Raw genomic sequence first — 9342 nt, forward strand, 5'->3', positions numbered from 1 at the left:
ACATATGGAATAAAAATAAATAATGGGGAACAAAGGTTAAAATAAATTTAGTTTGGAATGCTAGTGGTAAATGAAAGCGAGGGGTAAGGGGTATGGTATGTATAACTTTTTTTTTCTCTATTATCGTTTTATTTCTTTTTCTATTGTCTTTTTATTTCTTTTTCTAAATCAATGCAAATGTTCTAAGAAATGATGAATATGCAACTATGTGATGATATTAAGAAGTACTGATTATATGTGTAGAATGGAATGATATCTTATTGTTTTGTTCGTTTGTTGTTAATTTTTTTTAATTAATAAAAAAAGATCAATGGGGAAAGAATGGTCTCTTCAGCAAATGGGGCTGGGGCAACTGGATAGCTACAGGCGAAGGAATGAAGTTGGTCCTCTACTTCACACCATATACAAAAATTAACCCAAAATGGATCAAAGACCTACATAGAAGGGCTAACACTATAAAACCCTTAGACAAAAACATAGGCGTAAATCTTCATGACTTTGGATTTGGCAATGGATTCTCAGAAATGAGAGCCAAAGCACAAGCACTGAAGGAAAAATAGATCAATTGGACTTGATCTAAAATTAAAAACTTTTGTGCTTCAAAGGATATTGTCAAGAAAGTGAAAAGAAAGACAGCCCACAGATGGAGAGAAAATATTTGCAAATCATATATCTGATGAGGGTCTAACTCAACAACAAATGCACAAACACCTCAATTTTTGTACAAATTGAGGTGTTTGAAATTGGGCAAATTGAATAGATGTTATCCACAGAAGATAGGCCATTGGCCAATAAGCACATGTAAAGATGCTCAAATTAATTAGTCATTAGAGGAATGTAAAAGGGCACTAAGCTGGAACTTGAGCCTGGGTGTGTCTGACTCCAGAGCCCTGAGCTTCTTGGGCCTGCTTCCCTTCTCCCCCAACACGTGCCCCCATCCTCTCCCCTCTCCGGGCTGTGCAGGGGGCTGAAGTGGAGCCAGACTACCCAGGGGATGCCGTGGGCCTGGCCGTGCTGTGAAATGAGAATCGGTCTAGTGAAATCCAAAATTCCTTAAACAAACAGTCCTAGTCTGTCTGGAGTCACTGCTGGATCCCATAAAAATGCCTGGCGCATAGCAGATGTTTGACAAATATTTGTTGGATGACTAAAGGAAGGACAAGGTGATTGGCTGCCAGGTGCTAGAGATCAGGTTTCGCAGGAAACAGATTTTGCAGCAGAGATTAGTGAGCAGAAGGATCATCGGGAATGCTCTCGGAAGCAGCACCTGGGTGGGGAGAGAGAGACTGCACTTCCGTGCACTTGCAACAAAGGCCTCAGTTGTTCCAAGGAATGTTCTGGAGCTGGGATGGTCCTGCAGATTTGTCCCATCTAGGGGCAAAGGGACTGGGCCTTCATACCCCATGTTGACCAGTCATTGGAGGTGGGTTGGACCCAGAGGCAGGATGCGATTTTGGGCCAGGAGGCTCTTTTTAAAAAAAATACTTTTGTTGATAAACAACATACAAACACAAGCATTCTTAACATAGAAACATTCCATACACGGTATACAATCTGTGTCTCACAATATCATCACATAGTTGTGTATTCATCACCATGATCATTTCTTAGAATATTTGCATCACTTCAGAAAAAGAAATAAAAAGAAAATACAAAAAAAACTCAAAATATCATACCCCTTACCCCTCCCTCTCATTGACCACTAGTATTTCCATCTACTCAATTTATTTTAGCATTTGTTCCTCCTATTATTTATTTATTTTTAATCCATATTTTTTACTCATCTGTCCATAAGGTAGATAAAAGAAGCATCAGACACAAAGTTTTCACAATCCCCCTTTTAACCACATTTGCATATATAATTCAGCACTGTTAATTACATTCACAATGTTGTGCTACCATCACCACCCCATGCATTACCTAAATTTTTCCATCATCCCAAACAGAAGCTCTGTACAATTTAAGCACTAACTCTCTGTTCTAGTTTCCTAGCTGCCAGAATGCAACACACCAGAGACAGATTGGCTTTTAATAAAAGGGTATTTATTTTGTTAGTTCTTCAGAGGAAAGGCAGCTAACTTTCATCGGAGGTTCTTTCTTACATGGGAAGGCACAGGGTGATCTCTGCTGGCCTTCTCTCCAGGCCTCTGGGTCCCAACAATGTTCCCTGGGCTGATTTCTTTCTTCATCTCCAAGGGCCTGTGCTGAGCTGCGAGTGCTGAGATGAGGTATGCTGAGCTGCTTGGGCTGTGCTACATTGAGCTCTCTCATTTAAGCACCGGCCAATTAAGTCAAACGTCATTCATTGCAGCAGGCACACCTCCTAGCCGACTGCAGATGTAATCTGCAACAGATGTAATCTGCAACAGATGAGGTTCACGTACCACTGGCTCATGTCCACAGCAACAGAACCAGGTGTCTTCACCTGGCCAAGTTGACAACAGAATCTAACTACCACACTCCCCATTTCCTCCCCTATCTCAGCCCCTGGTAACTTATATTCTAGTCTCTGACTCTATGAATCTGCTGCTTCTCTTTCTTTTATATAAATGAGATAATACAATATTTCTCCTTTGGCATCTGGCTTATTTCACATGATGTCTTCAAGGTTGTTGGTGTATCAGAACTTTGATCTTTTCATGGCCAAATAATATTGCGTTGTATGTATTTACCACGTATTGTTTATCCAGTCCTCTTCTGATGGGCACTTGGGTTGCTTACATCTTTTGGCAATTGCGAAAAATGCCATTATGAACATCTGTATGCAAATATCTGCTTGAGCCTGTGCCGGATTTTGTGTACCCCAGAAAAGCCATGTCCTTTAATTCTCATTTAATATGGCTGGGCGGTATCTTTTTTATTGTTTCCATGGACATGTGACCCACCCAGTTGTGGGTGGTAACTTTTGATTAGATGGTTTCCATGGAGATGTGTCTCCACCCATTTAAGGTACGGTTGCTTGCTGGGGCCCTTTAAAAGGGAACCATTTTGGAAAATCTTTAGAGCCGCCAGAACCAACAGAGTCTTCACAGCCAAAAACCTTTGGAGCAGAAGGGAAATGCCCCCAGGGAAGCCTTATGAAATAAGGATAGAAAGCTAGCAGACGTCACCATGTACCCTCCCCACTGACAGAGAAACCCTGAACTTCATTGACCCTTTCTTTAGAGTTAAGGTATCTTTCCCTTGATGCCTTAATTTGGACATTTTCATGGCCTCAGAATTGTAAACTTGCAACTTAATAAATTCCCCTTTTTAAAAGCCATTCCATTTCTAGTATATCACATTCCAGCAGCTTTCAAACCAGAACAAGCTCCAAATCTTTTGGGTATACACCTACAAGTGGGATTTCTGAGTCAATGGTAATTTTATACTTAATTTTCTGAGGAACCGTCAAACTACTTTCCACAGCAGCTGCACCATTTTACATTTCCACCAGCAATGAACAAGAGTTCCTATTTTACCACATACTCTTCAACCTTTTTTTTCTCTTGTGTGTATGTGTTTTTTTTTTGAAAGGAAGAAGTAGAACTATCTTCATTCACATATGACATGACTATATATATCTATAGAAAATCCAAAAGAATTCATAAGAAAATGACGAGCGCCAATAAAAAAATTCAGCAATGTTGTAGAGTACAAGATCAACATGCAAAAATGAGTTGTGTTTATACACGCTACCAATGAACAATACAAAAAGAAAACAACTTCACTTGTAAACACATCTGAAAGAATAAAATACCTAAGAACAAATTTAACCAACTTGGTGATAGACTTACTGTGTTAGTTTCCTAAACTGTTAAGACAAATACCATAATGGGTTGGCTTAACAACAGGACTCTACTGGCTCATGGTTTCAAAGGCTAGAAGGCTTGCTTCTTCTTGGATTTGGTATCTTCTGGCTGACCAGAAAACTTTGTGGTTCCTTGGCTTTTCCATCATGTGACAATGCATGTGGAGGCGTCTTCTTCTTTCTCTTCCAGGTTCTGTTGACTTCCAGCTGCTGACTGCTCCCTGTGGCTTCTCTCTTCATCTGACTTTCATCCTGTTTATAAAGGACTCCAGTAATTTGGATTGAAGCCCAACCTGATTCATTTGGGCCACACCTTAGCTGGAGTAATGTCTTGAAGATAACTTATTTCTGAGTTCACACCAACCAGAATGCAGACCAAGATAGAGAATGTGTCCAAGCTGGGGTATGCAATTCAATCCACCATACTTATACACTAAAAACTATAAAGCATTGCTGAAAGAATTTAAAGAAGACTTAAATAAATGGAAAGACATTTGAGTTAGGGTTCTCTAGAGAAACAGATCCAACAAGAGAGATCTGTAATACAAGATTTATAAAGGTGTCATATGCAACCGTGGGAATCGAAGACTCCAAAATCTGTAGGCAGGCTGTGAGGTTGGAGGCTCTGATGAAGGGTCTGTACGAACTACACAGGAGAGGCTCGCTGGCTGAAGAAGCAGTGAAATACTCTTTCTCTTCCTTAAAAGCCTCCAACTGATTGGACTATCTCATTGTGTGGAACATACCTTAGTTGACTGCAGATGTAACCAGCTATAGATACAATCAACTGACTAATGATTTAATACACAGCCTTCTAGTTTATCAACCAGTCATGAAATATCCTTGCAGCGATAGTCAGGGCAGTACTTGCCTGACCAGACAATTGGGCATAATCACTGGTCCACGTTGACACCAGAACTTAACCATCACAGATGGCCATTATTTAAAAATTTAAAAAAAACACAAAACAGAAAATAACAAGTGCCGGTGAAGATGTGGAGAATCTGGAATCCTCATGTCTTGGTGGTAGAAATGTAAAATGATGCAGCTGCTGTGGAAAACATGTTTGGTGATTCTTCAGAAAGTTAAACACAGTGTTATCATATGATCCAGCAATTCTACTCCTAGGCATATACCCAAAACAGCTGAAAGCAGAGATGTGGACAGATATTTATACACCAACGTTCATCCTAGCATTATTCACAAAAGAAAAAACATGAAAACAATCAAAGTGTCCATCAACAGATAAATGGATAAACAAAATACAGGATATTCCTTCAATGGAATATTAGTCAGCCATAAAAAAGAACGAAGTTCTGATATATGCTATAACAAGGATGAATCTTGAAAATGCTAAGTGAAATAAGCTACACAAAAGGAAAAATACTGTAGGAATCCACTTATATAAGGTATCTAGAATAGGCAAATTCATAGACAGGAAATAGATCAGAGGTTACCAGGGGCCAGAGGCTGGGTGGGGGAGTTGGGGAGGGGAAATGGAAGTTATTGTTTAACAGGTATGGCTTCTGACTGGGTTGATGAAAATGTTCTGGAAATAGAAGTGGTGATGGTTATAGAACACTGTAATCGTACTTAATGCCAGTGACTCATACACTTAAAAATAGCTAAAATGGCAAATTTTATGTTACATATTACTACAATAAAAATATGTATTTAAAAAATGATATTAAAGTCTCTTATAAACTCTATAGCTAACAACAAGAATAACATCCAAAAGACATTAGATATTCCAAAATCAATCATCCTACTTCTTGGTCAATACGGAAAAGATATCCAGATGTCTTAATACATCACCTTATCACCAACAATTTTTTAAAAATTAATCTCCTAAAGTCTCTATCCTGGAGTCTTTGGCCCTAACCAAGAACCATTTGAAGAACTATTATAGAACCATTTCTGAGCAAAGAAGGAATAATCTACCTCTTTCTGGCACTCCTTGCTGACAATCCTGCTGTTACCCAGAATATTCTAAGAAGGAGGACATGGCTTTCCATTATATGCAAACCCGCTCAAGGTATGTCAAAATCAGAACTCACCTATAAGTGGTCTTCCCCGCCCCTGTGGAGGACGCCCACAATCTCCTGTGCCCACCCACTCAGCCTTCCATGTCAGGACTCCGGCCTCCACCAGGGGGTCCCCTCCCCTGCCATCGTGGTTCAGGCCTAGTCCTCTGGTTTTTCAAAGCAGTCACTCTAGGGGGTGTGAGACAGCATCTCATGGTGGTTTTGATTTGCATTTCCCTAATGGCTAATGATGTTGAGCAGCTTTTCATGTGTTTTTAGACAATTTGCGTATCTTCTTTGTAGAAATGTCTATTTGAGTCTTTTGTCCGTTTTTAAATTGAGTTGCTTGTCTTTTGGTTCTTGGGTTGTAGCAATTATTTATATATTCTGGATATTAAACTCATATGGGAAACACAGTTTCAAATATTTTCGCTCATTGTGAAGGCTATGAGGTTTTCACTGGGAGGGGCTGTGATCCTCATTATAGGTTCACACAAACCACACCCCTGACCAGCCACTCACCTCTGAAGGAATCAAACCTCAGCCTTGCACTCTTGAGTGGCTGCGGCCGGGAATAAAGGAAGTGTGATTCAGCCCCAAGATGTTCTCCCCAGCTGCTAGGTGGGGAGACAGAGTTTGCATAAGCTTGGGGCTGGCTTCTGTGCACCAGTTCCCTGCCCCAGCCATCCTTGGACACCTGTGGGCAGAGGCCCAGCTGCAGAGGAGCTGGCGGTGACAGCCCATGAGCTTTTGCTCGGGCATCTGCTGCCAGGAGAGGGGGCTTGGGAGAGCTGGAGGGTGCCAGCCACAGGAGGGATGGCCAAGTGAGCCCTTGCACGAAGGTAGAAGAAGCCCTCTTGCCAACCATCACCCTATCAGGGAGGTTCAATTTGGCCCCATTTTATAGAAAGAAAGACCAAGTCTGATTTTTTTATTCATTTCTTCACTCAACATGCATTCACTAAAAGCTAGCTACATACCAGGCACTGGGATGCAATGATGAACTAAACTGGCAAGAATTGTGATCTCATAGCTTGTACTGTCTGGTGGGGGAGGGAGGGAGAGAAATAATCATAGACTGTTTCTGGCGACAAGTGCCTGCATGTGAAGGAAATGAACAGGGACTAGGGGGAAATGAACAGGGACTCTCTGAGCTAGTGATGCTCAGTTTGAAACTGAATGACAAGACAGTCATCTGGGGGAGAGGCGTTCAGGGTTGAGGGACCAGCAGCTCAGAGGCCCTGGGGTGGGGGTGTGCCCGTATGTTTGAGAAACAGGAAGGCCAGTGTGGGGGAGTAGAGTGAGTGAAGGGTTAGTAGTAGGCAAAGAGGTCACCAGACAGGCAGGAGCCAGGTGAGGGACAGTCTCACAGGCCAACGCAGGGAATCTGAATTTTGTTCTAAATACAATGGGGATTCTCTGGAGAGTTTTACAGCAGGGGTGGGGGAGGGGTGGAATGATCTGATTTTCATTTTTAGTAGATTGCCCCTGGCTACTGCGAGGAAATGGACGGTGGGGGACAGAGAAGCAGGGAGACAGCTGGGAGGCCACACGGTGGTCAGCAATGGCCAAGGCTGGGAGTGGAATGGTAGCGGGGAGGTGGGGAGAAGGGGCTGCTTGCAGAGTCCCCAATGGCTGATAGGGCTGACAAAGACAGGAGACAAGGATGATGCCACAACTTGGGGCCCGAGCAAACTGGGTGGGTGCAGGAACCCTTGACTGAGACAAAGATGGATTGAGCGAGGTCATCCAGCCTGGAAGGGACCAGCTATCCTTTCCCTTCCGCTCACCGGAAGCAGCTGCCCAGCACCCCCTAAGGAAAGCCCAGCCTGCTCAAGCCCCCTTTTCAGGATCCCTACACCTTCCCTCCTCCTGCCTCTCCATCCTGATCTTCTACTGCTCCCCAAGGCTACCCCACTCTCCCCACTCTCTCCCTTCGAAGGCCCCACTCAGCCCACCCCCTGTGCCGAGTGAGGACCCCACCCCACTCTCAGGAGTGAGGACCCCACCCCACTCTCAGGAGGCCTCAGAAGAGCTGTTTGGTAGCAGCTCTAAAGCTAGTACCTGCCTGTATTTGAATACCGCTCAAGCACTTCCTGGCATGTGGCCCTGAGCCATTTCCTTGAAGGGACTTAACTTTAGATCTGTAAAACAGGGTTGATAATCTAAACACTGACCTTGTAGGGTAGCTGCAGGATTAGAGAAGGAGCCCTCAAGGAACATGTGCCTCGCCAACTGTTAGCAGAGTTATTCCCTCAGCTAACAGAAGTAGGGAAGCAACAACTGCTCTTGGACCTTTCCTTGCTCCCAGGAGGCACCTGGTGGCTTTTTAAAATACATGCAAGCTTGCCTAGAGGGCTGTTGCGTGCATGGCTGAGTCTCTAAAGCCTCCCAACAGCGACCCAGGGACATGCGGATGGAAGATCCTGCCTGCAAGCCGGCATGCCTGCACCCCTGCAAGAAAGGACTGAACACCTGATTTTTACAAGAGAGGAAACTGAGGCCCACGGCCACATAGCTAGATCCCCTGTGGCTAGGATTCTTCATGAATCTCTCTCTCTGTGGCCAGGAGGACCCTGGTGACTACCAAGATGGGTCCCCAGGATGCCCCCACATTTCCGATGGTAGCTCTACCCCTGGAAGGTAGGGACTGGCAGTGGGCGGCTGCAGTGGGGCCAGATGGCTTGCCTTCATTCACACCCCCTCTGACCCCTGAAGCCTGGGGAGCAAAAAGAGGAAGCTGAAGGGCAGACCAAGCCTGGGCCTCAGTGCTCCCTCCAACTGCCATGAAATCTCTCCTGGAAAGGAGACCATGAGGTTTACAGGAATTGGTACCTCTGAGCAGCAATGAATGTGAAAGCAAAATACACACATGCACACACACATGTGCAAATACAAGCATATGCACAGGCACATGCAGGCACAGGTTCACGCAAGTGCACACACAGACGGTGTGTGGACAACACATATGCACATACACACACGTGTACATAGGTGTGCGGACTCATGAGACACACGTGCTCACACAGACACAGCTGCACACATATATGGGGGCCCCAGCTTCAGCCCCAGTGGGATTTTTCCTGGGACCCTACTACCTCAGCCTCACTTGGGCATCAAAATTCACAGATTTGGACTCTGTTCAAGCTGTGCTCCTGGCCTGGACAGACCTTCCATCTGCTCCTCTCCATCCTGCAAACCACAACCCACTCATCCTGTCCCAAATGGCCAATTCTCAAGGGCTCCAGCCCTAGGAGGCTCCCCTGCCCACCACGGCTGTTCTCAAGTAGGGTGAGGGCCTGGGCTGGAGTCCCGGCTCCATCACTTGCTAGGTTAGTGCCCTTCATGACAGGCCCTCAGGATCCCTCAATACAAAACTGACATAATTATAATCATCACAATAACTCCTCTTCCTTGGGCAGGATTGTACGTCCAGCCAGGCATATAGTAGGTGCTCAATTAAAGCTCAGGAAAGAGAAAGAAAACCCGTCCATGATGGATTGACACCCTGCTACCTCTGCAAGCGGA

The sequence above is a fragment of the Tamandua tetradactyla genome, chromosome 23 (assembly GCF_023851605.1).
Source record: "Tamandua tetradactyla isolate mTamTet1 chromosome 23, mTamTet1.pri, whole genome shotgun sequence".
Classification (NCBI taxonomy): Eukaryota; Metazoa; Chordata; class Mammalia; order Pilosa; family Myrmecophagidae; genus Tamandua; species Tamandua tetradactyla.